This window comes from Euprymna scolopes, chromosome 22 (genome assembly GCF_053919585.1).
Source record: "Euprymna scolopes isolate OS-2025 chromosome 22, ASM5391958v1, whole genome shotgun sequence".
In the NCBI taxonomy this organism is placed as follows: domain Eukaryota; kingdom Metazoa; phylum Mollusca; class Cephalopoda; order Sepiida; family Sepiolidae; genus Euprymna; species Euprymna scolopes.
In genome coordinates this window covers 3,895,393-3,920,237 of record NC_136503.1, presented here as the reverse complement: position 1 = coordinate 3,920,237, position 24,845 = coordinate 3,895,393, and the positions used below count along the sequence as shown (strand labels likewise).

At 33.3% G+C, this 24,845-nt stretch overlaps 64 non-coding genes across 64 annotated transcripts; all 64 read left to right on the top strand.

The window, feature by feature from the left end:
• Positions 1–2,531: 2,531 nt before the first annotated feature.
• Trnai-aau (transfer RNA isoleucine (anticodon AAU)) lies at positions 2,532–2,605 on the top strand. Its single transcript has one exon. It is a non-coding gene; the product is annotated as a tRNA-Ile (tRNA).
• A 166-nt stretch (positions 2,606–2,771) lies between these two features.
• Positions 2,772–2,845, top strand: Trnai-gau (transfer RNA isoleucine (anticodon GAU)). Its single transcript has one exon. It is a non-coding gene; the product is annotated as a tRNA-Ile (tRNA).
• A 167-nt stretch (positions 2,846–3,012) lies between these two features.
• On the top strand, positions 3,013–3,086 carry Trnai-aau (transfer RNA isoleucine (anticodon AAU)). The gene has a single exon. It is a non-coding gene; the product is annotated as a tRNA-Ile (tRNA).
• A 409-nt stretch (positions 3,087–3,495) lies between these two features.
• On the top strand, positions 3,496–3,569 carry Trnai-aau (transfer RNA isoleucine (anticodon AAU)). The gene has a single exon. It is a non-coding gene; the product is annotated as a tRNA-Ile (tRNA).
• Positions 3,570–3,738: 169 nt separating this feature from the next.
• Positions 3,739–3,812, top strand: Trnai-aau (transfer RNA isoleucine (anticodon AAU)). The gene has a single exon. It is a non-coding gene; the product is annotated as a tRNA-Ile (tRNA).
• A 167-nt stretch (positions 3,813–3,979) lies between these two features.
• Positions 3,980–4,053, top strand: Trnai-aau (transfer RNA isoleucine (anticodon AAU)). Its single transcript has one exon. It is a non-coding gene; the product is annotated as a tRNA-Ile (tRNA).
• Positions 4,054–4,702: 649 nt separating this feature from the next.
• Trnai-aau (transfer RNA isoleucine (anticodon AAU)) lies at positions 4,703–4,776 on the top strand. Its single transcript has one exon. It is a non-coding gene; the product is annotated as a tRNA-Ile (tRNA).
• Positions 4,777–5,185: 409 nt separating this feature from the next.
• Trnai-aau (transfer RNA isoleucine (anticodon AAU)) lies at positions 5,186–5,259 on the top strand. Its single transcript has one exon. It is a non-coding gene; the product is annotated as a tRNA-Ile (tRNA).
• Positions 5,260–5,427: 168 nt separating this feature from the next.
• On the top strand, positions 5,428–5,501 carry Trnai-aau (transfer RNA isoleucine (anticodon AAU)). Its single transcript has one exon. It is a non-coding gene; the product is annotated as a tRNA-Ile (tRNA).
• A 652-nt stretch (positions 5,502–6,153) lies between these two features.
• Positions 6,154–6,227, top strand: Trnai-aau (transfer RNA isoleucine (anticodon AAU)). The gene has a single exon. It is a non-coding gene; the product is annotated as a tRNA-Ile (tRNA).
• A 1,135-nt stretch (positions 6,228–7,362) lies between these two features.
• Positions 7,363–7,436, top strand: Trnai-aau (transfer RNA isoleucine (anticodon AAU)). The gene has a single exon. It is a non-coding gene; the product is annotated as a tRNA-Ile (tRNA).
• Positions 7,437–7,844: 408 nt separating this feature from the next.
• Trnai-aau (transfer RNA isoleucine (anticodon AAU)) lies at positions 7,845–7,918 on the top strand. The gene has a single exon. It is a non-coding gene; the product is annotated as a tRNA-Ile (tRNA).
• Positions 7,919–8,086: 168 nt separating this feature from the next.
• On the top strand, positions 8,087–8,160 carry Trnai-aau (transfer RNA isoleucine (anticodon AAU)). The gene has a single exon. It is a non-coding gene; the product is annotated as a tRNA-Ile (tRNA).
• Positions 8,161–8,810: 650 nt separating this feature from the next.
• Trnai-aau (transfer RNA isoleucine (anticodon AAU)) lies at positions 8,811–8,884 on the top strand. The gene has a single exon. It is a non-coding gene; the product is annotated as a tRNA-Ile (tRNA).
• A 168-nt stretch (positions 8,885–9,052) lies between these two features.
• On the top strand, positions 9,053–9,126 carry Trnai-aau (transfer RNA isoleucine (anticodon AAU)). Its single transcript has one exon. It is a non-coding gene; the product is annotated as a tRNA-Ile (tRNA).
• Positions 9,127–9,293: 167 nt separating this feature from the next.
• On the top strand, positions 9,294–9,367 carry Trnai-aau (transfer RNA isoleucine (anticodon AAU)). The gene has a single exon. It is a non-coding gene; the product is annotated as a tRNA-Ile (tRNA).
• A 408-nt stretch (positions 9,368–9,775) lies between these two features.
• On the top strand, positions 9,776–9,849 carry Trnav-aac (transfer RNA valine (anticodon AAC)). The gene has a single exon. It is a non-coding gene; the product is annotated as a tRNA-Val (tRNA).
• A 167-nt stretch (positions 9,850–10,016) lies between these two features.
• On the top strand, positions 10,017–10,090 carry Trnai-aau (transfer RNA isoleucine (anticodon AAU)). Its single transcript has one exon. It is a non-coding gene; the product is annotated as a tRNA-Ile (tRNA).
• Positions 10,091–10,257: 167 nt separating this feature from the next.
• Trnai-aau (transfer RNA isoleucine (anticodon AAU)) lies at positions 10,258–10,331 on the top strand. Its single transcript has one exon. It is a non-coding gene; the product is annotated as a tRNA-Ile (tRNA).
• A 168-nt stretch (positions 10,332–10,499) lies between these two features.
• Trnai-aau (transfer RNA isoleucine (anticodon AAU)) lies at positions 10,500–10,573 on the top strand. The gene has a single exon. It is a non-coding gene; the product is annotated as a tRNA-Ile (tRNA).
• A 408-nt stretch (positions 10,574–10,981) lies between these two features.
• On the top strand, positions 10,982–11,055 carry Trnai-aau (transfer RNA isoleucine (anticodon AAU)). Its single transcript has one exon. It is a non-coding gene; the product is annotated as a tRNA-Ile (tRNA).
• A 167-nt stretch (positions 11,056–11,222) lies between these two features.
• On the top strand, positions 11,223–11,296 carry Trnai-aau (transfer RNA isoleucine (anticodon AAU)). Its single transcript has one exon. It is a non-coding gene; the product is annotated as a tRNA-Ile (tRNA).
• Positions 11,297–11,464: 168 nt separating this feature from the next.
• Trnai-aau (transfer RNA isoleucine (anticodon AAU)) lies at positions 11,465–11,538 on the top strand. Its single transcript has one exon. It is a non-coding gene; the product is annotated as a tRNA-Ile (tRNA).
• A 168-nt stretch (positions 11,539–11,706) lies between these two features.
• Trnai-aau (transfer RNA isoleucine (anticodon AAU)) lies at positions 11,707–11,780 on the top strand. The gene has a single exon. It is a non-coding gene; the product is annotated as a tRNA-Ile (tRNA).
• Positions 11,781–11,947: 167 nt separating this feature from the next.
• Trnai-aau (transfer RNA isoleucine (anticodon AAU)) lies at positions 11,948–12,021 on the top strand. The gene has a single exon. It is a non-coding gene; the product is annotated as a tRNA-Ile (tRNA).
• A 168-nt stretch (positions 12,022–12,189) lies between these two features.
• On the top strand, positions 12,190–12,263 carry Trnai-aau (transfer RNA isoleucine (anticodon AAU)). Its single transcript has one exon. It is a non-coding gene; the product is annotated as a tRNA-Ile (tRNA).
• Positions 12,264–12,671: 408 nt separating this feature from the next.
• Trnai-aau (transfer RNA isoleucine (anticodon AAU)) lies at positions 12,672–12,745 on the top strand. Its single transcript has one exon. It is a non-coding gene; the product is annotated as a tRNA-Ile (tRNA).
• Positions 12,746–12,914: 169 nt separating this feature from the next.
• On the top strand, positions 12,915–12,988 carry Trnai-aau (transfer RNA isoleucine (anticodon AAU)). The gene has a single exon. It is a non-coding gene; the product is annotated as a tRNA-Ile (tRNA).
• Positions 12,989–13,155: 167 nt separating this feature from the next.
• On the top strand, positions 13,156–13,229 carry Trnai-aau (transfer RNA isoleucine (anticodon AAU)). Its single transcript has one exon. It is a non-coding gene; the product is annotated as a tRNA-Ile (tRNA).
• A 1,132-nt stretch (positions 13,230–14,361) lies between these two features.
• Positions 14,362–14,435, top strand: Trnai-aau (transfer RNA isoleucine (anticodon AAU)). Its single transcript has one exon. It is a non-coding gene; the product is annotated as a tRNA-Ile (tRNA).
• A 408-nt stretch (positions 14,436–14,843) lies between these two features.
• Trnai-aau (transfer RNA isoleucine (anticodon AAU)) lies at positions 14,844–14,917 on the top strand. Its single transcript has one exon. It is a non-coding gene; the product is annotated as a tRNA-Ile (tRNA).
• Positions 14,918–15,084: 167 nt separating this feature from the next.
• Positions 15,085–15,158, top strand: Trnai-aau (transfer RNA isoleucine (anticodon AAU)). Its single transcript has one exon. It is a non-coding gene; the product is annotated as a tRNA-Ile (tRNA).
• Positions 15,159–15,325: 167 nt separating this feature from the next.
• On the top strand, positions 15,326–15,399 carry Trnai-aau (transfer RNA isoleucine (anticodon AAU)). The gene has a single exon. It is a non-coding gene; the product is annotated as a tRNA-Ile (tRNA).
• Positions 15,400–15,566: 167 nt separating this feature from the next.
• On the top strand, positions 15,567–15,640 carry Trnai-aau (transfer RNA isoleucine (anticodon AAU)). Its single transcript has one exon. It is a non-coding gene; the product is annotated as a tRNA-Ile (tRNA).
• A 167-nt stretch (positions 15,641–15,807) lies between these two features.
• Positions 15,808–15,881, top strand: Trnai-aau (transfer RNA isoleucine (anticodon AAU)). The gene has a single exon. It is a non-coding gene; the product is annotated as a tRNA-Ile (tRNA).
• Positions 15,882–16,049: 168 nt separating this feature from the next.
• Trnai-aau (transfer RNA isoleucine (anticodon AAU)) lies at positions 16,050–16,123 on the top strand. Its single transcript has one exon. It is a non-coding gene; the product is annotated as a tRNA-Ile (tRNA).
• Positions 16,124–16,290: 167 nt separating this feature from the next.
• Trnai-aau (transfer RNA isoleucine (anticodon AAU)) lies at positions 16,291–16,364 on the top strand. Its single transcript has one exon. It is a non-coding gene; the product is annotated as a tRNA-Ile (tRNA).
• A 167-nt stretch (positions 16,365–16,531) lies between these two features.
• Trnai-aau (transfer RNA isoleucine (anticodon AAU)) lies at positions 16,532–16,605 on the top strand. Its single transcript has one exon. It is a non-coding gene; the product is annotated as a tRNA-Ile (tRNA).
• Positions 16,606–16,773: 168 nt separating this feature from the next.
• On the top strand, positions 16,774–16,847 carry Trnai-aau (transfer RNA isoleucine (anticodon AAU)). Its single transcript has one exon. It is a non-coding gene; the product is annotated as a tRNA-Ile (tRNA).
• Positions 16,848–17,255: 408 nt separating this feature from the next.
• Positions 17,256–17,329, top strand: Trnai-aau (transfer RNA isoleucine (anticodon AAU)). The gene has a single exon. It is a non-coding gene; the product is annotated as a tRNA-Ile (tRNA).
• Positions 17,330–17,979: 650 nt separating this feature from the next.
• On the top strand, positions 17,980–18,053 carry Trnai-aau (transfer RNA isoleucine (anticodon AAU)). The gene has a single exon. It is a non-coding gene; the product is annotated as a tRNA-Ile (tRNA).
• Positions 18,054–18,220: 167 nt separating this feature from the next.
• On the top strand, positions 18,221–18,294 carry Trnai-aau (transfer RNA isoleucine (anticodon AAU)). The gene has a single exon. It is a non-coding gene; the product is annotated as a tRNA-Ile (tRNA).
• Positions 18,295–18,461: 167 nt separating this feature from the next.
• Positions 18,462–18,535, top strand: Trnai-aau (transfer RNA isoleucine (anticodon AAU)). The gene has a single exon. It is a non-coding gene; the product is annotated as a tRNA-Ile (tRNA).
• A 168-nt stretch (positions 18,536–18,703) lies between these two features.
• Positions 18,704–18,777, top strand: Trnai-aau (transfer RNA isoleucine (anticodon AAU)). The gene has a single exon. It is a non-coding gene; the product is annotated as a tRNA-Ile (tRNA).
• Positions 18,778–18,944: 167 nt separating this feature from the next.
• On the top strand, positions 18,945–19,018 carry Trnai-aau (transfer RNA isoleucine (anticodon AAU)). Its single transcript has one exon. It is a non-coding gene; the product is annotated as a tRNA-Ile (tRNA).
• Positions 19,019–19,185: 167 nt separating this feature from the next.
• Trnai-aau (transfer RNA isoleucine (anticodon AAU)) lies at positions 19,186–19,259 on the top strand. The gene has a single exon. It is a non-coding gene; the product is annotated as a tRNA-Ile (tRNA).
• A 167-nt stretch (positions 19,260–19,426) lies between these two features.
• On the top strand, positions 19,427–19,500 carry Trnai-aau (transfer RNA isoleucine (anticodon AAU)). Its single transcript has one exon. It is a non-coding gene; the product is annotated as a tRNA-Ile (tRNA).
• A 410-nt stretch (positions 19,501–19,910) lies between these two features.
• Trnai-aau (transfer RNA isoleucine (anticodon AAU)) lies at positions 19,911–19,984 on the top strand. The gene has a single exon. It is a non-coding gene; the product is annotated as a tRNA-Ile (tRNA).
• A 167-nt stretch (positions 19,985–20,151) lies between these two features.
• Positions 20,152–20,225, top strand: Trnai-aau (transfer RNA isoleucine (anticodon AAU)). Its single transcript has one exon. It is a non-coding gene; the product is annotated as a tRNA-Ile (tRNA).
• A 167-nt stretch (positions 20,226–20,392) lies between these two features.
• On the top strand, positions 20,393–20,466 carry Trnai-aau (transfer RNA isoleucine (anticodon AAU)). The gene has a single exon. It is a non-coding gene; the product is annotated as a tRNA-Ile (tRNA).
• A 167-nt stretch (positions 20,467–20,633) lies between these two features.
• Positions 20,634–20,707, top strand: Trnai-aau (transfer RNA isoleucine (anticodon AAU)). The gene has a single exon. It is a non-coding gene; the product is annotated as a tRNA-Ile (tRNA).
• Positions 20,708–20,874: 167 nt separating this feature from the next.
• Positions 20,875–20,948, top strand: Trnai-aau (transfer RNA isoleucine (anticodon AAU)). Its single transcript has one exon. It is a non-coding gene; the product is annotated as a tRNA-Ile (tRNA).
• Positions 20,949–21,116: 168 nt separating this feature from the next.
• On the top strand, positions 21,117–21,190 carry Trnai-aau (transfer RNA isoleucine (anticodon AAU)). Its single transcript has one exon. It is a non-coding gene; the product is annotated as a tRNA-Ile (tRNA).
• A 168-nt stretch (positions 21,191–21,358) lies between these two features.
• Trnai-aau (transfer RNA isoleucine (anticodon AAU)) lies at positions 21,359–21,432 on the top strand. Its single transcript has one exon. It is a non-coding gene; the product is annotated as a tRNA-Ile (tRNA).
• Positions 21,433–21,600: 168 nt separating this feature from the next.
• Trnai-aau (transfer RNA isoleucine (anticodon AAU)) lies at positions 21,601–21,674 on the top strand. Its single transcript has one exon. It is a non-coding gene; the product is annotated as a tRNA-Ile (tRNA).
• A 167-nt stretch (positions 21,675–21,841) lies between these two features.
• On the top strand, positions 21,842–21,915 carry Trnai-aau (transfer RNA isoleucine (anticodon AAU)). The gene has a single exon. It is a non-coding gene; the product is annotated as a tRNA-Ile (tRNA).
• A 167-nt stretch (positions 21,916–22,082) lies between these two features.
• On the top strand, positions 22,083–22,156 carry Trnai-aau (transfer RNA isoleucine (anticodon AAU)). Its single transcript has one exon. It is a non-coding gene; the product is annotated as a tRNA-Ile (tRNA).
• A 169-nt stretch (positions 22,157–22,325) lies between these two features.
• Trnai-aau (transfer RNA isoleucine (anticodon AAU)) lies at positions 22,326–22,399 on the top strand. Its single transcript has one exon. It is a non-coding gene; the product is annotated as a tRNA-Ile (tRNA).
• Positions 22,400–22,566: 167 nt separating this feature from the next.
• Positions 22,567–22,640, top strand: Trnai-aau (transfer RNA isoleucine (anticodon AAU)). The gene has a single exon. It is a non-coding gene; the product is annotated as a tRNA-Ile (tRNA).
• Positions 22,641–23,773: 1,133 nt separating this feature from the next.
• Positions 23,774–23,847, top strand: Trnai-aau (transfer RNA isoleucine (anticodon AAU)). The gene has a single exon. It is a non-coding gene; the product is annotated as a tRNA-Ile (tRNA).
• A 167-nt stretch (positions 23,848–24,014) lies between these two features.
• Positions 24,015–24,088, top strand: Trnai-aau (transfer RNA isoleucine (anticodon AAU)). The gene has a single exon. It is a non-coding gene; the product is annotated as a tRNA-Ile (tRNA).
• Positions 24,089–24,255: 167 nt separating this feature from the next.
• On the top strand, positions 24,256–24,329 carry Trnai-aau (transfer RNA isoleucine (anticodon AAU)). Its single transcript has one exon. It is a non-coding gene; the product is annotated as a tRNA-Ile (tRNA).
• A 167-nt stretch (positions 24,330–24,496) lies between these two features.
• On the top strand, positions 24,497–24,570 carry Trnai-aau (transfer RNA isoleucine (anticodon AAU)). Its single transcript has one exon. It is a non-coding gene; the product is annotated as a tRNA-Ile (tRNA).
• A 169-nt stretch (positions 24,571–24,739) lies between these two features.
• Trnai-aau (transfer RNA isoleucine (anticodon AAU)) lies at positions 24,740–24,813 on the top strand. Its single transcript has one exon. It is a non-coding gene; the product is annotated as a tRNA-Ile (tRNA).
• Positions 24,814–24,845: the final 32 nt, after the last annotated feature.

Below are 24,845 nucleotides of genomic sequence, written 5' to 3'. Positions count from 1 at the left end.
AAAGTCATCAGTAAAGTAGTAAGTCAATTACTAAGAAACGTAATAAGTAAAGTACTAAGTAAAGTGATAAGTAAAGTACTAAGTAAAGTAATAAGTAAAGTACTAAGTAAAGTAACAAGTAAAATAGTAAGTAAAGTACTAAGTAAATTACTAAGTAAAGTAATAAGTAAAGTAATAAGTAAAGTAATAAGTAAAGTACTAAGTAAAGTACTAAGTAAATTACTAAGTAAAGTAATAAGTAAAGTAGTAAGTAAAGTACTAAGTAAAGTAATAAGTAAAGTACTAAGTAAAGTAATAAGTAAAGTAATAAGTAAAACAGTAAGTAAAGTAATAAGTAAAGAACTAAGTAAAGTAATAAGTAAAGTACTAAGTAAAGTAATAAGTAAAGTACTAAGTAAAGTACAAAGTAAAGTAATCAGTAAAGTACTAAGTAAAGTAATAAGTAAAGTACTAAGTAAAGTACTAAGTAAAGTAATAAGTAAAGTACTAAGTAAAGTACTAAGTAAAGTAATAAGTAAAGTACTAAGTAAAGTACTAAGTAAAGTAATAAGTAAAGAACTAAGTAAAGTACTAAGTAAAGTACTAAGTAAAGTAATAAGTAAAGTAATAAGAAAGGAGTAATAAAAGTACTTAGTAAAGTAATTAGTAAAGTACTAAGAAAAGTAATAATTAAAGTAACAAGTAAAGTACTAAGAAAAGTAATAAGTAAAGTGATAAGTAAAGTAATAAGTAAAGTAACAAGTAAAGTACAAAGTAAAGTACTAAGTAAATTAATAAGTAAAGTAATAAGTAAAGTAACAAGTAAAGTACTAAGTAAAGTAATAAGTAAAGTACTAAGTAAAGTACTAAGAAAAGTAATAAGTAAAGTACTACGTAAAGTACTAAGTAAAGTACTAAGTAAAGTAATAAGTAAAGTACTAAGTAAAGAAATAAGTAAAGTACTAAGTACAGTAAAAAGTAAAGTACTAAGTAAAGTAATAAGTAAAGTCATGAGTAAAGTACTAAGTAAACTATTAAGTAAAGTAATAAGTAAAGTACTAAGTAAAGTAATAAGTAAAATAATAAGTAAAGTACTAAGTAAAGTAATAAGTACAGTACTAAGTAAAGTACTAAGTAAAGTAACAAGTAAAGTAATAAGTAAGGTACTAAGTAAAGTAATAAGTAAAGTACTAAGTAAAGTAATAAGTAAAGTACTAAGTGAAGTAATAAGTAAAGTAATAAGTAACGTATTCAGTAAATTACTCAGTAAAGTACTAAGTAAAGTAATAAGTAAAGTAATAAGTAAAGTAATAAGTAAAGTAATAAGTAAACTACTCAGTAACGTACTAAGTAAAGTAATAAGTAAAGTACTAAGTAAAGTAATAAGTAAAGTACTCAGTAACGTACTAAGCAAAGTAATAAGTAAAGTAATAAGTAAAGTACTAAGTAAAGTTATAAGTAAAGTAATAAGTAAAGCAATAAGTAAAGTATAAAGTAAAGAAAACAGTAAAGTACTAAGTAAAGTAATAAGTAAATTACTAAGTAAAGTACTAAGTAAAGTAATCAGTAAAGTAATAAGTAAAGTAATAAGTAAAGTACTAAGTAAAGTAATAAGTAAAGTAATCAGTAAAGTACTAAGTAAAGTACTAAGAAAAGTAATAAGTAAAGTACTAAGTAAAGTACTAAGTAAAGTACTAAGTAAAGTAATAAGTAAAGTACTAAGTAAAGAAATAAGTAAAGTACTAAGTACAGTAAAAAGTAAAGTACTAAGTAAAGTAATAAGTAAAGCAATAAGTAAAGTACTAATAAAGTACTAAGTAAAGTAATAAGTAAAGTACTAAGTAAAGTAATAAGTAAAATAATAAGTAAAGTACTAAGTAAAGTAATAAGTACTCCCGGTCATCATTTGCTGTATTTTGTTACACGAAGCAAATGATTTTAATGAATAACAAAGCATAATCCAACGGAAAGAAATAAGTGAAATGTAATAAAAATAAGTTCGTTTTAGATAGTTTTGATAAGTAAATCATAATCGCACAAATTTAATAAATAAAGAATATGCCACGTGTCGGCCGGTTAGCTCAGTTGGTTAGAGCGTCGTGCTAATAACGCGAATGTCGTGGACTCGATCCCTATACTGGCCATCATTTGCTGTATTTTGTTACACGAAGCAAATGATTTTAATGAATAACAAAGCATAATCCAACGGAAAGAAATAAGTGAAATGTAATAAAAATAAGTTCGTTTTAGATAGTTTTGATAAGTAAATCATAATCAAAAAAATTAATAAATAAAGATATTCCACGTGTCGGCCGGTTTGCTCAGTTGGTTAGAGCGTCGTGCTAATAACGCGAATATCGTGGGTTCGATCCCCATAGTGGCCATCATTTGCTGTATTTTTCTACACGAAGCAAATAATTTTAATGAATAACAAAGCCAAATCCAACGAAAAGAAATAAGTGAAATGTCATAAAAATTAGTTCGTTTTAGATAGTTTTGATAAGTAAATCATAATCGCACAAATTTAATAAATAAAGAATATGCCACGTGTTGGCCTGTTAGCTCAGTTGGTTAGAGCGTCGTGCTAATAACGCGAATGTCGTGGGTTCGATCCCCATAGTGGCCATCATTTGCTGTATTTTGTTACACGAAGCAAATGATTTTAATGAATAACAAAGCATAATCCAACGGAAAGAAATAAGTGAAATGTCATAAAAATAAGTTATTTTAAGATAGTTTTGATAAGTAAATCATTATAAAAAAAATTAATAAAAAAGAAAATGCCACGTGTCGGCCGGTTAGCTCAGTTGGTTAGAGCGTCGTGTTGATAACGCGAATGTCGTGGGTTCGATCCCCATACTGGCCATCATTTGCTGTATTTTGCTACACGAAGCAAATGATTTTAATGAATAACAAAGCATGATCCAACGGAAAGAAATAAGTAAAATGTAATAAAAATAAGTTCGTTTTAGATAGTTTAGATAAGTAAATCATAATAACAAAAATTTATAAATAAAGAATATGCCACGTGTCGGCCGGTTAGCTCAGTTGGTTAGAGCGTCGTGCTAATAACGCGAATGTCGTGGGTTCGATCCCCATACTGGCCATCATTTGCTGTATTTTGCTACACGAAGCAAATGATTTTAATGAATAACAAAGCATAATCCAACGGAAAGAAATAAGTGAAATGTCATAAAAATGAGTTCGTTTTTGATACTTTTGATAAGTAAATCATAATAAAAAAATTAATAAATAAAGAAAATGCCACGTGTCGGCCGGTTAGCTCAGTTGGTTACAGAATCGTGCTAATAACGCGAATGTCGTGGGTTCGGTCCCTATACTGGCAATCATTTGCTGTATTTTGCTACACGAAGCAAATGATTTTAATGAATAACAAAGCATAATCCAACGGAAAGAAATAAGTGAAATGTCATAAAAATAAGTTCGTTTTTGATACTTTTGATAAGTAAATCATATTAAAAAAAATTTAATAAATAAAGAAAATTCCTACGTGTCGGCCGGTTAGCTCAGTTGGTTAGAGCGTCGGGCTAATAACGCGAATGTCGTGGGTTCGATCCCCATACTGGCCATCATTTGCTGTATTTTGTTACACGAAGCAAATGATTTTAATGAATAACAAAGCATAATCCAACGGAAAGAAATAAGTGAAATGTCATAAAAATATGTTGGTTTTAGATAGTTTTGATAAGTAAATCATAATAAAAAAAAAATTAATAAATAAAGCAAATGCCACGTGTCGGCCGGTTAGCTCAGTTGGTTAGAGCGTCGTGCTAATAACGCGAATGTCGTGGGTTCGATCCCCATACTGGCCATCATTTGCTGTATTTTGTTACACGAAGCAAATGATTTTAATGAATAACAAAGCATAATCCAACGGAAAGAAATAAGTGAAATGTCATAAAAATAAGTTCGTTTTAGATAGTTTTGATAAGTAAATCATAATATAAACAATTAATAAAGAAAGAAAATACCACGTGTCGGCCGGTTAGCTCAGTTGGTTAGAGCGTCGTGCTAATAACGCGAATGTCGTGGGTTCGATCCCCATACTGGCCATCATTTGCTGTATTTTGTTACACGAAGCAAATGATTTTAATGAATAACAAAGCATAATCCAACGGAAAGAAATAAGTGAAATGTCATAAAAATAAGTTCGTTTTAGATAGTTTTGATAAGTAAATCATAATAAAAAATATTAATAAATAAAGAAAATGCAACGTGTCGGCCGGTTAGCTCATTTGGTTAGAGCGTCGTGCCAATAACGCGAATGTCGTGGGTTCGATCCCCATACTGGCCATCATTTGCTGTATTTTGTTACACGAAGCAAATGATTTTAATGAATAACAAAGCATAATCCAACGGAAAGAAATAAGTGAAATGTCATAAAAATAAGTTCGTTTTAGATAGTTTTGATAAGTAAATCATAATAAAAAATATTAATAAATAAAGAAAATGCAACGTGTCGGCCGGTTAGCTCATTTGGTTAGAGCGTCGTGCTAATAACGCGAATGTCGTGGGTGCGATCCCCATACTGGCCATCATTTGCTGTATTTTGTTACACGAAGCAAATGATTTTAATGAATAACAAAGCATAATCCAACGGAAAGAAATAAGTGAAATGTCATAAAAATAAGTTCGTTTTAGATAGTTTTGATAAGTAAATCATAATAAAAAATATTAATAAATAAAGAAAATGCAACGTGTCGGCCGGTTAGCTCAGTTGGTTAGAGCGTCGTGCTAATAACGCGAATGTCGTGGGTTCGATCCCTATACTGGCCATCATTTGCTGTATTTTGCTACACGAATCAAATGATTTTAAAGAATAACAAAGCATAATCCAACGGAAAGAAATAAGGGAAATGTCATAAAAATAAGTTCGTTTTTGATACTTTTGATAAGTAAATCATAATAAAAAAAATTAATAAATAAAGAAAATGCCACGTGTCGGCCGGTTAGCTCAGTTGGTTAGAGCGTCGTGGTAATAACGCGAATGTCGTCGGTTCGATCCCCATACTGGCCATCATTTGCTGTATTTTGTGACACGAAGCAAATGATTTTAATGAATAACAAAGCCACATCCAACGGAAAGAAATAAGTGAAATGTCATAAAAATAAGTTGGTTTTAGATAGTTTTGATAAGTAAATCATAATCGCACAAATTTAATAAATAAAGAATATGCCACGTGTCGGCCGGTTAGCTCAGTTGGTTAGAGCGTCGTGCTAATAACGCGAATGTCGTGGGTTCGATCCCCATACTAGCCATCATGTGCTGTATTTTGCTACACGAATCAAATGATTTTAATGAATAACAAAGCCAAATCCAACGGAAAGAAAAAAGTGAAATGTAATAAAAATAAGTTCGTTTTAGATAGTTTTGATAAGTAAATCATAATCGCACAAATTTAATAAATAAAGAATATGCCACGTGTCGGCCGGTTAGCTCAGTTGGTTAGAGCGTCGTGCTAATAACGCGAATGTCGTGGGTTCGATCCCCATACTGGCCATCATTTGCTGTATTTTGCTACACGAATCAAATGATTTTAATGAATAACAAAGCCAAATCCAACGGAAAGAAATAAGTGAAATGTAATAAAAATAAGTTCGTTTTAGATAGTTTTGATAAGTAAATCATAATCGCACACATTTAATAAATAAAGAATATGCCACGTGTCGGCCGGTTAGCTCAGTTGGTTAGAGCATCGTGCTAATAACGCGAATGTCGTGGATTCGATCCCCATAGTGGCCATCATTTGCTGTATTTTGTTACACGAAGCAAATGATTTTAATGAATAAAAAAGCCAAATCCAACGGAAAGAAATAAGTGAATTTTAATAAAAACAAGTTCGTTTTAGATAGTTTTGATGAGTAAATCATAATCCGAAAAATTTACTAAATAAAGAATATGCAACGTGTCGGCCGGTTAGCTCAGTTGTTTAGAACGTCGTGCTAATAACGCGAATGTCGTGGGTTAGATCCCCATACTAGCCATCATTTGCTGTATTTTGCTACACGAATCAAATGATTTTAATGAATAACAAAGCCAAATCCAACGGAAAGAAAAAAGTGAAATGTAATAAAAATAAGTTCGTTTTAGATAGTTTTGATAAGTAAATCATAATCGCACAAATTTAATAAATAAAGAATATGCCACGTGTCGGCCGGTTAGCTCAGTTGGTGAGAGCGTCGTGCTAATAACGCGAATGTCGTGGGTTCGATCCCCATACTGGCCATCATTTGCTGTATTTTGTTACACGAAGCAAATGATTTTAATGAATAACTAAGCCAAATCCAACGGAAAGAAATAAGTTAAATGTCATAAAAATAAGTTCGTTTTAGATAGTTTTGATAAGTAAATCATAATCGCACAAATTTAATAAATAAAGAATATGCCACGTGTCGGACGGTTAGATCAGTTGGTTAAAACGTCGTGCTAATAACGCGAATGTCGTGGGTTCGATCCCCATACTGGCCATCATTTGCTGTATTTTACTACACGAAGCAAATGATTTTAATGAATAACAAAGCCAAATCCAACGGAAAGAAATAAGTGAAATGTCATAAAAATAAGTTCGTTTTAGATAGTTTTGATAAGTAAATCATAATCGCACAAATTTAATAAATAAAGAATATGCCACGTGTCGGCCGGTTAACTCAGTTGGTTAGAGCGTCGTGCTAATAACGCGCATGTCGAGGGTTCGATCCCCATACTGGCCATCATTTGCTGTATTTTGTTACACGAAGCAAATTATTTTAATGAATAAAAAAGCATAATCCAACGGAAAGAAATAAGTGAAATGTCATAAAAATAAGTTCGTTTTCGATAGTTTAGATAAGTAAATCATAATCGCACAAATTTAATAAATAAAGAATATGCCACGTGTCGGCCGGTTAGCTCAGTTGGTTAGAGCGTCGTGCTAATGAACCGAATGTCGTGGGTGCGATCCCAATACTGGCCATCATTTGCTGTATTTTACTACACGAAGCAAATGATTTTAATGAATAACAAAGCCAAATCCAACGGAAAGAAATAAGTGAAATGTAATAAAAATAAGTTCGTTTTCGATAGTTTAGATATCTAAATCATAATCGCACAAATTTAATAAATAAAGAATATTCCACGTGTCGGCCGGTTAACTCAGTTGGTTAGAGCGTCGTGCTAATAACGCGCATGTCGAGGGTTCGATCCCCATACTGGCCATCATTTGCTGTATTTTGTTACACGAAGCAAATGATTTTAATGAATAACAAAGTCAAATCCAACGGAAAGAAATAAGTGAAATGTCATACAAATAAGTTCGTTTTAGATAGTTTTGATAAGTAAATCATAATAAAAAAAATTAATAAATAAAGATTATACCACGTGTCGGCCGGTTAGCTCAGTTGGTTAGAGCGTCGTGCTAATAACGCGAATGTCGTGGATTCGATCCCCATACTGGCCATCATTTGCTGTATTTTGTTACACGAAGCAAATGATTTTAATGAATAACAAAGCATAATCCAACGGAAAGAAATAAGTGAAATGTCATAAAAATAAGTTCGTTTTAGATAGTTTTGATAAGTAAATCATAATAAAAAAAATTAATAAATAAAGATTATACCACGTGTCAGCCGGTTAGCTCAGTTGGTTAGAGCGTCGTGCTAATAACGCGAATATCGTGGGTTCGATCCCCATAGTGGCCATCATTTGCTGTATTTTGTTACACGAAGCAAATGATTTTAATGAATAACAAAGCATAATCCAACGGAAAGAAATAAGTGAAATGTCATAAAAATAAGTTCGTTTTAGATAGTTTTGATAAGTAAATCATAATAAAAAAAATTAATAAATAAAGAATATGCCACGTGTCGGCCGGTTAGCTCAGTTGGTGAGAGCGTCGTGCTAATAACGCGAATGTCGTGGGTTCGATCCCCATACTGGCCATCATTTGCTGTATTTTGTTACACGAAGCAAATGATTTTAATGAATAACAAAACCAAATCCAACGGAAAGAAATAAGTGAAATGTCATAAAAATAAGTTCGTATTAGATAGTTTTGATAAGTAAATCATAATCGCACAAATTTAATAAATAAAGAATATGCCACGTGTCGGCCGGTTAGCTCAGTTGGTTAGAGCGTCGTGCTAATAACGCGAATGTCGTGGGTTCGATCCCCATACTGGCCATCATTTGCTGTATTTTACTACACGAAGCAAATGATTTTAATGAATAACAAAGTCAAATCCAACGGAAAGAAATAAGTGAAATGTCATAAAAATGAGATCGTTTTTGATACTTTTGATAAGTAATTAATAATAAAAAAATGAATAAATAAAGAAAATGCCACGTGTCGGACGGTTAGCTCAGTTGGTTACAGAATCGTGCTAATAACGCGAATGTCGTGGGTTCGGTCCCCATACTGGCCATCATTTGCTGTATTTTGCTACACGAAGCAAATGATTTTTGTGAATAACAAAGCATAATCCAACGGAAAGAAATAAGTGAAATGTAATAAAAATAAGTTCGTTTTTGATACTTTTGATAAGTAAATCATATGAAAAAAAATTTAATAAATAAAGAAAATGCCACGTGTCGGCCGGTCAGCTCAGTTGGTTAGAGCGTCGTGCTAATAACGCGAATGTCGTGGGTTCGATCCCTATACTGGCCATCATTTGCTGTATTTTGCTACACGAATCAAATGATTTTAAGGAATAACAAAGCATAATCCAACGGAAAGAAATAAGGGAAATGTAATAAAAATAAGTTCGTTTTAGATAGTTTTGATAAGTAAATCATAACCGCACAAATTTAATAAATAAAGAATATGCCACGTGTCGGCCGGTTAGCTCAGTTGGTTAGAGCGTCGTGCTAATAACGCGAATGTCGTGGGTTCGATCCCCATACTGGCCATCATTTGCTGTATTTTGTTACACGAAGCAACTGATTTTAATGAATAACAAAGCATAATCCAACGGAAAGAAATAAGTGAAATGTCATAAAAATAAGTTCGTTTTAGATAGTTTTGATAAGTAAATCATAATCGCACAAATTTAATAAATAAAGAATATGCCACGTGTCGGCCGGTTAGCTCAGTTGGTTAGAGCGTCGTGCTAATAACGCGAATGTCGTGGGTTCGATCCGCACACTGGCCATCATTTGCTGTATTTTGCTACACGAAGCAAATGATTTTAATGAATAACAAAGCATAATCCAACGGAAAGAAATAAGTGAAATGTCATAAAAATAAGTTCGTTTTAGATAGTTTTGATAAGAAAATCATAATAAAAAAGATTAATAAATAAAGAAAATGCCACGTGTCGGCCGGTTAGCTCAGTTGGTTAGAGCGTCGTGCTAATAACGCGAATGTCGTGGGTTCGATCCCCATACTGGCCATCATTTGCTGTATTTTGCTACACGAAGCAAATGATTTTAATGAATAACAAAGCATAATCCAACGGAAAGAAATAAATGAAATGTCATAAAAAAAGTTCGTTTTAGATAGTTTTGATAAGAAAATCATAATAAAAAAGATTAATAAATAAAGTAAATGCCACGTGTCGGCCGGTTAGCTCAGTTGGTTAGAGCGTCGTTCTAATAACGCGACTGTCGTCGGTTCGATCCCCATACTGGCCATCATTTGCTGTATTTTGCTACAGGAAGCAAATGATTTTAATGAATAACAAAGCATAATCCAACGGAAAGAAATAAGTGAAATGTCATAAAAATAAGTTCGTTTTAGATAGTTTTGATAAGTAAATCATAATCGCACAAATTTAATAAATAAAGAATATGCCACGTGTCGGCCGGTTAGCTCAGTTGGTTAGAGCGTCGTGCTAACAACGCGAATGTCCTCGGTTCGATCCCCATACTGGCAATCATTTGCTGAATTTTGCAACAGGAAGCAAATGATTTTAATGAATAACAAAGCATAATCCAACGGAAAGAAATAAGTGAAATGTCATAAAATTAAGTTCGTTTTAGATAGTTTTGATGAGTAAATCATAATATAAAAAATAATTAAATAAAGAAAATGCCACGTGTCGGCCGGTTAGCTCAGTTGGTTAGAGCGTCGTGCTAATAACGCGAATGTCGTGGGTTCGACTCCCATACTGGCCATCATTTGCTGTATTTTGTTACACGAAGCAAATGAGTTTAATGAATAACAAAGCATAATCCAACGGAAAGAAATAAATGAAATGTCATAAAAAAAGTTCGTTTTAGATAGTTTAGATGAGTAAATCATAATAAAAAAAAATAAATAAAGAAAGAAAATGCCACGTGTCGGCCGGTTAGCTCAGTTGGTTAGAGCGTCGTGCTAATAACGCGAATGTCGTGGGGTCGATCCCCATACTGGCCATCATTTGCTTTATTTTGTTACACGAAGCAAATGATTTTAATGAATAACAAAGCATAATCCAACGGAAAGAAATAAGTGAAATGTAATAAAAATAAGTTCGTTTTAGATAGTTTTGATAAGTAAATCATAATAAAAAAAAATTAATAAATAAAGGAAATGCCACGTGTCGGCCGGTTAGCTCAGTTGGTTAGAGCGTCGTGCTAATAACGCGAATGTCGTGGGGTCGATCCCCATACTGGCCATCATTTGCTTTATTTTGTTACACGAAGCAAATGATTTTAATGAATAACAAAGCATAATCCAACGGAAAGAAATAAGTGAAATGTAATAAAAATAAGTTCGTTTTAGATAGTTTTGATAAGTAAATCATAATAAAAAAAATTAATAAATAAAGAAAATGCCACGTGTCGGCCGGTTAGCTCAGATGGTTAGAGCGTCGTGCTAATAACGCGAATGTCTTGGGTTCGATCCCCATACTGGCCATCATTTGCTGTATTTTGTTACACGAAGCAAATGATTTTAATGAATAACAAAGCATAATCCAACGGAAAGAAATAAGTGAAATGTCATAAAAAAAGTTCGTTTTAGATAGTTTTGATAAGTAAATCATAATAAAAAAAAATTAATAAATAAAGGAAATGCCACGTGTCGGCCGGTTAGCTCAGTTGGTTAGAGCGTCGTGCTAATAACGCGAATGTCGTGGGTTCGATCCCCATACTGGCCATCATTTGCTGTATTTTGTTACACGAAGCAAATGATTTTAATGAATAACAAAGCATAATCCAACGGAAAGAAATAAGTGAAATGTCATAAAAATAAGTTCGTTTTAGATAGTTTTGATAAGTAAATCATAATATAAACAATTAATAAATAAAGAAAATACCACGTGTCGGCCGGTTAGCTCAGTTGGTTAGAGCGTCGTGCTAATAACGCGAATGTCGTGGGTTCGATCCCCATACTGGCCATCATTTGCTGTATTTTGTTACACGAAGCAAATGATTTTAATGAATAACAAAGCATAATCCAACGGAAAGAAATAAGTGAAATGTAATAAAAATAAGTTCGTTTTAGACAGTTTTGATAAGTAAATCATAATAAAAAAAAATTAATAAATAAAGAAAATGCCACCTGTCGGCCGGTTAGCTCAGTTGGTTAGAGCGTCGTGCTAATAACGCGAATGTCTTGGGTTCGATCCCCATACTGGCCATCATTTGCTGTATTTTGTTACACGAAGCAAATGATTTTAATGAATAACAAAGCATAATCCAACGGAAAGAAATAAGTGAAATGTCATAAAAAAAAGTTCGTTTTAGATAGTTTTGATAAGTAAATCATAATAAAAAAAAATTAATAAATAAAGGAAATGCCACGTGTCAGCCGGTTAGCTCAGTTGGTTAGAGCGTCGTGCTAATAACGCGAATGTCGTGGGTTCGATCCCCATACTGGCCATCATTTGCTGTATTTTGTTACACGAAGCAAATGATTTTAATGAATAACAAAGCATAATCCAACGGAAAGAAATAAGTGAACTGTCATAAAAATAAGTTCGTTTTAGATAGTTTTGATAAGTAAATCATAATATAAACAATTAATAAATAAAGAAAATACCACGTGTCGGCCGGTTAGCTCAGTTGGTTAGAGCGTCGTGCTAATAACGCGAATGTCGTGGGTTCGATCCCCATACTGGCCATCATTTGCTGTATTTTGTTACACGAAGCAAATGATTTTAATGAATAACAAAGCATAATCCAACGGAAAGAAATAAGTGAAATGTAATAAAAATAAGTTCGTTTTAGACTGTTTTGATAAGTAAATCATAATAAAAAAAAATTAATAAATAAAGAAAATGCCACGTGTCGGCCGGTTAGCTCAGTTGGTTAGAGCGTCGTGCCAATAACGCGAATGTCGTGGGTTCGATCCCCATACTGGCCATCATTTGCTGTATTTTGTTACACGAAGCAAATGATTTTAATGAATAACAAAGCATAATCCAACGGAAAGAAATAAGTGAAATGTCATAAAAATAAGTTCGTTTTAGATAGTTTTGATAAGTAAATCATAATAAAAAATATTAATAAATAAAGAAAATGCAACGTGTCGGCCGGTTAGCTCATTTGGTTAGAGCGTCGTGCTAATAACGCGAATGTCGTGGGTGCGATCCCCATACTGGCCATCATTTGCTGTATTTTGTTACACGAAGCAAATGATTTTAATGAATAACAAAGCATAATCCAACGGAAAGAAATAAGTGAAATGTCATAAAAATAAGTTCGTTTTAGATAGTTTTGATAAGTAAATCATAATAAAAACAATTAATAAATAAAGAAAATGCCACGTGTCGGCCGGTTAGCTCAGTTGGTTAGAGCGTCGTGCTAATAAAGCGAATGTCGTGGGTTCGATCCCCATACTGGCCATCATTTGCTGTCTTTTGTTACACGAAGCAAATGATTTTAATGAATAACAAAGCATAATCCAACGGAAAGAAATAAGTGAAATGTCATAAAAATAAGTTCGTTTTAGATAGTTTTGATAAGTAAATCATAATACATAAAACATTAATAAATAAAGAAAATGCCACGTGTCGGCCGGTTAGCTCAGTTGGTTAGAGCGTCGTGCTAATAACGCGAATGTCGTGGGTTCGATCCCCATACTGGCCATCATTTGCTGTATTTTGTTACACGAAGCAAATGATTTTAATGAATAACAAAGCATAATCCAACGGAAAGAAATAAGTGAAATGTCATAAAAATAAGTTCGTTTTAGATAGTTTTGATAAGTAAATCATAATATAAACAATTAATAAAGAAAGAAAATACCACGTGTCGGCCGGTTAGCTCAGTTGGTTAGAGCGTCGTGCTAATAACGCGAATGTCGTGGGTTCGATCCCCATACTGGCCATCATTTGCTGTATTTTGTTACACGAAGCAAATGATTTTAATGAATAACAAAGCATAATCCAACGGAAAGAAATAAGTGAAATGTCATAAAAATAAGTTCGTTTTAGATAGTTTTGATAAGTAAATCATAATAAAAAATATTAATAAATAAAGAAAATGCAACGTGTCGGCCGGTTAGCTCATTTGGTTAGAGCGTCGTGCCAATAACGCGAATGTCGTGGGTTCGATCCCCATACTGGCCATCATTTGCTGTATTTTGTTACACGAAGCAAATGATTTTAATGAATAACAAAGCATAATCCAACGGAAAGAAATAAGTGAAATGTCATAAAAATAAGTTCGTTTTAGATAGTTTTGATAAGTAAATCATAATAAAAAATATTAATAAATAAAGAAAATGCAACGTGTCGGCCGGTTAGCTCATTTGGTTAGAGCGTCGTGCTAATAACGCGACTGTCGTGGGTGCGATCCCCATACTGGCCATCATTTGCTGTATTTTGTTACACGAAGCAAATGATTTTAATGAATAACAAAGCATAATCCAACGGAAAGAAATAAGTGAAATGTCATAAAAATAAGTTCGTTTTAGATAGTTTTGATAAGTAAATCATAATAAAAAATATTAATAAATAAAGAAAATGCAACGTGTCGGCCGGTTAGCTCATTTGGTTAGAGCGTCGTCCCAATAACGCGAATGTCGTGGGTTCGATCCCCATACTGGCCATCATTTGCTGTATTTTGTTACACGAAGCAAATGATTTTAATGAATAACAAAGCATAATCCAACGGAAAGAAATAAGTGAAATGTCATAAAAATAAGTTCGTTTTAGATAGTTTTGATAAGTAAATCATAATAAAAAATATTAATAAATAAAGAAAATGCCACGTGTCGGCCGGTTAGCTCATTTGGTTAGAGCGTCGTGCTAATAACGCGAATGTCGTGGGTGCGATCCCCATACTGGCCATCATTTGCTGTATTTTGTTACACGAAGCAAATGATTTTAATGAATAACAAAGCATAATCCAACGGAAAGAAATAAGTGAAATGTCATAAAAATAAGTTCGTTTTAGATAGTTTTGATAAGTAAATCATAATAAAAAAAAATTAATAAATAAAGAAAATGCCACGTGTCGGCCGGTTAGCTCAGTTGGTTAGAGCGTCGTGCTAATAAAGCGAATGTCGTGGGTTCGATCCCCATACTGGCCATCATTTGCTGTCTTTTGTTACACGAAGCAAATGATTTTAATGAATAACAAAGCATAATCCAACGGAAAGAAATAAGTGAAATGTCATAAAAATAAGTTCGTTTTAGATAGTTTTGATAAGTAAATCATAATAAAAAATATTAATAAATAAAGAAAATGCAACGTGTCGGCCGGTTAGCTCATTTGGTTAGAGCGTCGTGCTAATAACGCGAATGTCGTGGGTGCGATCCCCATACTGGCCATCATTTGCTGTATTTTGTTACACGAAGCAAATGATTTTAATGAATAACAAAGCATAATCCAACGGAAAGAAATAAGTGAAATGTCATAAAAATAAGTTCGTTTTAGATAGTTTTGATAAGTAAATCATAATAAAAACAATTAATAAATAAAGCAAATGCCGCGTGTCGGCCGGTTAGCTCAGTTGGTTAGAGCGTCGTGCTAATAACGCGAATGTCGTGGGTTCGATCCCCATACTGGCCATCATTTGCTGTATTTTGTTACACGAAGCAAATGATTTTAATGAATAACAAAGCATAATCCAACGGAAAGAAATAAGTGAAATGTCATAAAAATAAGTTCGTTTTAGATAGTTTTGATAAGTAAATCATAATATAAACAATTAATAAATAAAGAAAATGCCACGTGTCGGCCGGTTAGCTCAGTTGGTTAGAGCGTCGTGCTAATAACGCGAATGTCGTGGGTTCGATCCCCATACTGGCCATCATTTGCTGTATTTTGTTACACGAAGCAAATGATTTTAATGAATAACAAAGCATAATCCAACGGAAAGAAATAAGTGAAATGTAATAAAAATAAGTTCGTTTTTGATAGTTTTGATAAGTAAATCATAATATAAACAATAAATAAATAAAGAAAATACCACGTGTCGGCCGGTTAGCTCAGTTGGTTAGAGCGTCGTGCTAATAACGCGAATGTCGTGGGTTCGATCCCCATACTGGCCATCATTTGCTGTATTTTGTTACATGAAGCAAATGATTTTAATGAATAACAAAGCATAATCCAACGGAAAGAAATAAGTGAAATGTCATAAAAAAAGTTCGTTTTAGATAGTTTTGATAAGTAAATCATAATAAAAAAAAATTAATAAATAAAGGAAATGCCACGTGTCGGCCGGTTAGCTCAGTTGGTTAGAGCGTCGTGCTAATAACGCGAATGTCGTGGGTTCGATCCCCATACTGGCCATCATTTGCTGTATTTTGTTACACGAAGCAAATGATTTTAATGAATAACAAAGCATAATCCAACGGAAAGAAATAAGTGAAATGTCATAAAAATAAGTTCGTTTTAGATAGTTTTGATAAGTAAATCATAATATAAACAATTAATAAATAAAGAAAATACCACGTGTCGGCCGGTTAGCTCAGTTGGTTAGAGCGTCGTGCTAATAACGCGAATGTCGTGGGTTCGATCCCCATACTGGCCATCATTTGCTGTATTTTGTTACACGAAGCAAATGATTTTAATGAATAACAAAGCATAATCCAACGGAAAGAAATAAGTGAAATGTAATAAAAATAAGTTCGTTTTAGACAGTTTTGATAAGTAAATCATAATAAAAAAAAATTAATAAATAAAGAAAATGCCACCTGTCGGCCGGTTAGCTCAGTTGGTTAGAGCGTCGTGCTAATAACGCGAATGTCTTGGGTTCGATCCCCATACTGGCCATCATTTGCTGTATTTTGTTACACGAAGCAAATGATTTTAATGAATAACAAAGCATAATCCAACGGAAAGAAATAAGTGAAATGTCATAAAAAAAGTTCGTTTTAGATAGTTTTGATAAGTAAATCATAATAAAAAAAAATTAATAAATAAAGGAAATGCCACGTGTCAGCCGGTTAGCTCAGTTGGTTAGAGCGTCGTGCTAATAACGCGAATGTCGTGGGTTCGATCCCCATACTGGCCATCATTTGCTGTATTTTGTTACACGAAGCAAATGATTTTAATGAATAACAAAGCATAATCCAACGGAAAGAAATAAGTGAACTGTCATAAAAATAAGTTCGTTTTAGATAGTTTTGATAAGTAAATCATAATATAAACAATTAATAAATAAAGAAAATACCACGTGTCGGCCGGTTAGCTCAGTTGGTTAGAGCGTCGTGCTAATAACGCGAATGTCGTGGGTTCGATCCCCATACTGGCCATCATTTGCTGTATTTTGTTACACGAAGCAAATGATTTTAATGAATAACAAAGCATAATCCAACGGAAAGAAATAAGTGAAATGTAATAAAAATAAGTTCGTTTTAGACTGTTTTGATAAGTAAATCATAATAAAAAAAAATTAATAAATAAAGAAAATGCCACGTGTCGGCCGGTTAGCTCAGTTGGTTAGAGCGTCGTGCCAATAACGCGAATGTCGTGGGTTCGATCCCCATACTGGCCATCATTTGCTGTATTTTGTTACACGAAGCAAATGATTTTAATGAATAACAAAGCATAATCCAACGGAAAGAAATAAGTGAAATGTCATAAAAATAAGTTCGTTTTAGATAGTTTTGATAAGTAAATCATAATAAAAAATATTAATAAATAAAGAAAATGCAACGTGTCGGCCGGTTAGCTCATTTGGTTAGAGCGTCGTGCTAATAACGCGAATGTCGTGGGTGCGATCCCCATACTGGCCATCATTTGCTGTATTTTGTTACACGAAGCAAATGATTTTAATGAATAACAAAGCATAATCCAACGGAAAGAAATAAGTGAAATGTCATAAAAATAAGTTCGTTTTAGATAGTTTTGATAAGTAAATCATAATAAAAACAATTAATAAATAAAGAAAATGCCACGTGTCGGCCGGTTAGCTCAGTTGGTTAGAGCGTCGTGCTAATAAAGCGAATGTCGTGGGTTCGATCCCCATACTGGCCATCATTTGCTGTCTTTTGTTACACGAAGCAAATGATTTTAATGAATAACAAAGCATAATCCAACGGAAAGAAATAAGTGAAATGTCATAAAAATAAGTTCGTTTTAGATAGTTTTGATAAGTAAATCATAATAAAAAATATTAATAAATAAAGAAAATGCAACGTGTCGGCCGGTTAGCTCATTTGGTTAGAGCGTCGTGCCAATAACGCGAATGTCGTGGGTTCGATCCCCATACTGGCCATCATTTGCTGTATTTTGTTACACGAAGCAAATGATTTTAATGAATAACAAAGCATAATCCAACGGAAAGAAATAAGTGAAATGTCATAAAAATAAGTTCGTTTTAGATAGTTTTGATAAGTAAATCATAATAAAAAATATTAATAAATAAAGAAAATGCAACGTGTCGGCCGGTTAGCTCATTTGGTTAGAGCGTCGTGCTAATAACGCGCATGTCGTGGGTGCGATCCCCATACTGGCCATCATTTGCTGTATTTTGTTACACGAAGCAAATGATTTTAATGAATAACAAAGCATAATCCAACGGAAAGAAATAAGTGAAATGTCATAAAAATAAGTTCGTTTTAGATAGTTTTGATAAGTAAATCATAATAAAAAAAAATTAATAAATAAAGAAAATGCCACGTGTCGGCCGGTTAGCTCAGTTGGTTAGAGCGTCGTGCTAATAAAGCGAATGTCGTGGGTTCGATCCCCATACTGGCCATCATTTGCTGTCTTTTGTTACACGAAGCAAATGATTTTAATGAATAACAAAGCATAATCCAACGGAAAGAAATAAGTGAAATGTCATAAAAATAAGTTCGTTTTAGATAGTTTTGATAAGTAAATCATAATATAAACAATAAATAAATAAAGAAAATACCACGTGTCGGCCGGTTAGCTCAGTTGGTTAGAGCGTCGTGCTAATAACGCGAATGTCGTGGGTGCGATCCCCATACTGGCCATCATTTGCTGTATTTTGTTACACGAAGCAAATGATTTTAATGAATAACAAAGCATAATCCAACGGAAAGAAATAAGTGAAATGTCATAAAAATAAGTTCGTTTTAGATAGTTTTGATAAGTAAATCATAATAAAAACAATTAATAAATAAAGAAAATGCCGCGTGTCGGCCGGTTAGCTCAGTTGGTTAGAGCGTCGTGCTAATAACGCGAATGTGGTGGGTTCGATCCCCATACTGGCCATCATTTGCTGTATTTTGTTACACGAAGCAAATGATTTTAATGAATAACAAAGCATAATCCAACGGAAAGAAATAAGTGAAATGTAATAAAAATAAGTTCGTTTTAGATAGTTTTGATAAGTAAATCATAATAAAAAAAAATTAATAAATAAAGAAAATGCCACGTGTCGGCCGGTTAGCTCATTTGGTTAGAGCGTCGTGCTAATAACGCGAATGTCGTGGGTTCGATCCCCATACTGGCCATCATTTGCTGTATTTTGTTACACGAAGCAAATGATTTTAATGAATAACAAAGCATAATCCAACGGAAAGAAATAAGTGAAATGTAATAAAAATAAGTTCGTTTTAGATAGTTTTGATAAGTAAATCATAATATAAACAATAAATAAATAAAGAAAATACCACGTGTCGGCCGGTTAGCTCAGTTGGTTAGAGCGTCGTGCTAATAACGCGAATGTCGTGGGTTCGATCCCCATACTGGCCATCATTTGCTGTATTTTGTTACATGAAGCAAATGATTTTAATGAATAACAAAGCATAATCCAACGGAAAGAAATAAGTGAAATGTCATAAAAATAAGTTCGTTTTAGATAGTTTTGATAAGTAAATCATAATAAAAAAAATTATTAAATAAAGAAACTTCCACGTGTCGGCCGGTTAGCTCAGTTGGTTAGAGCGTCGTGCCAATAACGCGAATGTCGTGGGTTCGATCCCCATACTGGCCATCATTTGCTGTATTTTGTTACACGAAGCAAATGATTTTAATGAATAACAAAGCATAATCCAACGGAAAGAAATAAGTGAAATGTCATAAAAATAAGTTCGTTTTAGATAGTTTTGATAAGTAAATCATAATAAAAAATATAAATAAATAAAGAAAATGCAACGTGTCGGCCGGTTAGCTCATTTGGTTAGAGCGTCGTGCTAATAACGCGAATGTCGTGGGTTCGATCCCCATACTGGCCATCATTTGCTGTATTTTGTTACACGAAGCAAATGATTTTAATGAATAACAAAGCATAATCCAACGGAAAGAAATAAGTGAAATGTAATAAAAATAAGTTCGTTTTAGACGGTTTTGATAAGTAAATCATAATAAAAAAAAATTAATAAATAAAGAAAATGCCACGTGTCGGCCGGTTAGCAAAGTTGGTTAGAGCGTCGTGCTAATAACGCGAATGTCGTGGGTTCGATCCCCATACTGGCCATCATTTGCTGTATTTTGTACCACGAAGCAAATGATTTTAATGAATAACAAAGCATAATCCAACGGAAAGAAATAAGTGAAATGTAATAAAAATAAGTTCGTTTTAGACAGTTTTGATAAGTAAATCATAATAAAAAAAAATTAATAAATAAAGAAAATGCCACGTGTCGGCCGGTTAGCTAAGTTGGTTAGAGCGTCGTGCTAATAACGCGAATGTCGTGGGTTCGATCCCCATACTGGCCATCATTTGCTGTATTTTGTTACACGAAGCAAATGATTTTAATGAATAACAAAGCATAATCCAACGGAAAGAAATAAGTGAAATGTCATAAAAATAAGTTCGTTTTAGATAGTTTTGATAAGTAAATCATAATATAAACAATTAATAAATAAAGAAAATACCACGTGTCGGCCGGTTAGCTCAGTTGGTTAGAGCGTCGTGCTAATAACGCGAATGTCGTGGGTTCGATCCCCATACTGGCCATCATTTGCTGTATTTTGTTACACGAAGCAAATGATTTTAATGAATAACAAAGCATAATCCAACGGAAAGAAATAAGTGAAATGTCATAAAAATAAGTTCGTTTTAGATAGTTTTGATAAGTAAATCATAATATAAACAATTAATAAATAAAGAAAATACCACGTGTCGGCCGGTTAGCTCAGTTGGTTAGAGCGTCGTGCTAATAACGCGAATGTCGTGGGTTCGATCCCCATACTGGCCATCATTTGCTGTATTTTGTTACACGAAGCAAATGATTTTAATGAATAACAAAGCATAATCCAACGGAAAGAAATAAGTGAAATGTAATAAAAATAAGTTCGTTTTAGACAGTTTTGATAAGTAAATCATAATAAAAAAAATTAATAAATAAAGAAAATGCCACCTGTCGGCCGGTTAGCTCAGTTGGTTAGAGCGTCGTGCTAATAACGCGAATGTCTTGGGTTCGATCCCCATACTGGCCATCATTTGCTGTATTTTGTTACACGAAGCAAATGATTTTAATGAATAACAAAGCATAATCCAACGGAAAGAAATAAGTGAAATGTCATAAAAAAAGTTCGTTTTAGATAGTTTTGATTAGTAAATCATAATAAAAAAAAATTAATAAATAAAGGAAATGCCACGTGTCAGCCGGTTAGCTCAGTTGGTTAGAGCGTCGTGCTAATAACGCGAATGTCGTGGGTTCGATCCCCATACTGGCCATCATTTGCTGTATTTTGTTACACGAAGCAAATGATTTTAATGAATAACAAAGCATAATCCAACGGAAAGAAATAAGTGAAATGTAATAAAAATAAGTTCGTTTTAGACTGTTTTGATAAGTAAATCATAATAAAAAAAAATTAATAAATAAAGAAAATGCCACGTGTCGGCCGGTTAGCTCAGTTGGTTAGAGCGTCGTGCTAATAACGCGAATGTCGTGGGTTCGATCCCCATACTGGCCATCATTTGCTGTATTTTGTTACACGAAGCAAATGATTTTAATGAATAACAAAGCATAATCCAACGGAAAGAAATAAGTGAAATGTAATAAAAATAAGTTCGTTTTAGACAGTTTTGATAAGTAAATCATAATAAAAAAAAATTAATAAATAAAGAAAATGCCACCTGTCGGCCGGTTAGCTCAGTTGGTTAGAGCGTCGTGCTAATAACGCGAATGTCTTGGGTTCGATCCCCATACTGGCCATCATTTGCTGTATTTTGTTACACGAAGCAAATGATTTTAATGAATAACAAAGCATAATCCAACGGAAAGAAATAAGTGAAATGTAATAAAAATAAGTTCGTTTTAGACTGTTTTGATAAGTAAATCATAATAAAAAAAAATTAATAAATAAAGAAAATGCCACGTGTCGGCCGGTTAGCTCAGTTGGTTAGAGCGTCGTGCCAATAACGCGAATGTCGTGGGTTCGATCCCCATACTGGCCATCATTTGCTGTATTTTGTTACACGAAGCAAATGATTTTAATGAATAACAAAGCATAATCCAACGGAAAGAAATAAGTGAAATGTCATAAAAATAAGTTCGTTTTAGATAGTTTTGATAAGTAAATCATAATAAAAAATATTAATAAATAAAGAAAATGCAACGTGTCGGCCGGTTAGCTCAGTTGGTTAGAGCGTCGTGCTAATAACGCGAATGTCGTGGGTGCGATCCCCATACTGGCCATCATTTGCTGTATTTTGTTACACGAAGCAAATGATTTTAATGAATAACAAAGCATAATCCAACGGAAAGAAATAAGTGAAATGTCATAAAAATAAGTTCGTTTTAGATAGTTTTGATAAGTAAATCATAATAAAAACAATTAATAAATAAAGAAAATGCCACGTGTCGGCCGGTTAGCTCAGTTGGTTAGAGCGTCGTGCTAATAAAGCGAATGTCGTGGGTTCGATCCCCATACTGGCCATCATTTGCTGTCTTTTGTTACACGAAGCAAATGATTTTAATGAATAACAAAGCATAATCCAACGGAAAGAAATAAGTGAAATGTCATAAAAATAAGTTCGTTTTAGATAGTTTTGATAAGTAAATCATAATACATAAAAAATTAATAAATAAAGAAAATGCCACGTGTCGGCCGGTTAGCTCAGTTGGTTAGAGCGTCGTGCTAATAACGCGAATGTCGTGGGTGCGATCCCCATACTGGCCATCATTTGCTGTATTTTGTTACACGAAGCAAATGATTTTAATGAATAACAAAGCATAATCCAACGGAAAGAAATAAGTGAAATGTCATAAAAATAAGTTCGTTTTAGATAGTTTTGATAAGTAAATCATAATATAAAAAAATAATAAAGAAAGAAAATACCACGTGTCGGCCGGTTAGCTCAGTTGGTTAGAGCGTCGTGCTAATAACGCGAATGTCGTGGGTTCGATCCCCATACTGGCCATCATTTGCTGTATTTTGTTACACGAAGCAAATGATTTTAATGAATAACAAAGCATAATCCAACGGAAAGAAATAAGTGAAATGTCATAAAAATAAGTTCGTTTTAGATAGTTTTGATAAGTAAATCATAATAAAAAATATTAATAAATAAAGAAAATGCAACGTGTCGGCCGGTTAGCTCATTTGGTTAGAGCGTCGTGCCAATAACGCGAATGTCGTGGGTTCGATCCCCATACTGGCCATCATTTGCTGTATTTTGTTACACGAAGCAAATGATTTTAATGAATAACAAAGCATAATCCAACGGAAAGAAATAAGTGAAATGTCATAAAAATAAGTTCGTTTAAGATAGTTTTGATAAGTAAATCATAATAAAAAATATTAATAAATAAAGAAAATGCAACGTGTCGGCCGGTTAGCTCATTTGGTTAGAGCGTCGTGCTAATAACGTTAATGTCGTGGGTGCGATCCCCATACTGGCCATCATTTGCTGTATTTTGTTACACGAAGCAAATGATTTTAATGAATAACAAAGCATAATCCAACGGAAAGAAATAAGTGAAATGTCATAAAAATAAGTTCGTTTTAGATAGTTTTGATAAGTAAATCATAATAAAAAATATTAATAAATAAAGAAAATGCAACGTGTCGGCCGGTTAGCTCATTTGGTTAGAGCGTCGTGCCAATAACGCGAATGTCGTGGGTTCGATCCCCATACTGGCCATCATTTGCTGTATTTTGTTACACGAAGCAAATGATTTTAATGAATAACAAAGCATAATCCAACGGAAAGAAATAAGTGAAATGTCATAAAAATAAGTTCGTTTTAGATAGTTTTGATAAGTAAATCATAATAAAAAATATTAATAAATAAAGAAAATGCAACGTGTCGGCCGGTTAGCTCATTTGGTTAGAGCGTCGTGCTAATAACGCGCATGTCGTGGGTGCGATCCCCATACTGGCCATCATTTGCTGTATTTTGTTACACGAAGCAAATGATTTTAATGAATAACAAAGCATAATCCAACGGAAAGAAATAAGTGAAATGTCATAAAAATAAGTTCGTTTTAGATAGTTTTGATAAGTAAATCATAATAACAAAAAAATTAATAAATAAAGAAAATGCCACGTGTCGGCCGGTTAGCTCAGTTGGTTAGAGCGTCGTGCTAATAAAGCGAATGTCGTGGGTTCGATCCCCATACTGGCCATCATTTGCTGTCTTTTGTTACACGAAGCAAATGATTTTAATGAATAACAAAGCATAATCCAACGGAAAGAAATAAGTGAAATGTCATAAAAATAAGTTCGTTTTAGATAGTTTTGATAAGTAAATCATAATATAAACAATAAATAAATAAAGAAAATACCACGTGTCGGCCGGTTAGCTCAGTTGGTTAGAGCGTCGTGCTAATAACGCGAATGTCGTGGGTGCGATCCCCATACTGGCCATCATTTGCTGTATTTTGTTACACGAAGCAAATGATTTTAATGAATAACAAAGCATAATCCAACGGAAAGAAATAAGTGAAATGTCATAAAAATAAGTTCGTTTTAGATAGTTTTGATAAGTAAATCATAATAAAAACAATTAATAAATAAAGAAAATGCCGCGTGTCGGCCGGTTAGCTCAGTTGGTTAGAGCGTCGTGCTAATAACGCGAATGTCGTGGGTTCGATCCCCATACTGGCCATCATTTGCTGTATTTTGTTACACGAAGCAAATGATTTTAATGAATAACAAAGCATAATCCAACGGAAAGAAATAAGTGAAATGTCATAAAAATAAGTTCGTTTTAGATAGTTTTGATAAGTAAATCATAATAAAAACAATTAATAAATAAAGAAAATGCCACGTGTCGGCCGGTTAGCTCAGTTGGTTAGAGCGTCGTGCTAATAAAGCGAATGTCGTGGGTTCGATCCCCATACTGGCCATCATTTGCTGTCTTTTGTTACACGAAGCAAATGATTTTAATGAATAACAAAGCATAATCCAACGGAAAGAAATAAGTGAAATGTCATAAAAATAAGTTCGTTTTAGATAGTTTTGATAAGTAAATCATAATACATAAAAAATTATTAAATAAAGAAAATGCCACGTGTCGGCCGGTTAGCTCAGTTGGTTAGAGCGTCGTGCTAATAACGCGAATGTCGTGGGTGCGATCCCCATACTGGCCATCATTTGCTGTATTTTGTTACACGAAGCAAAT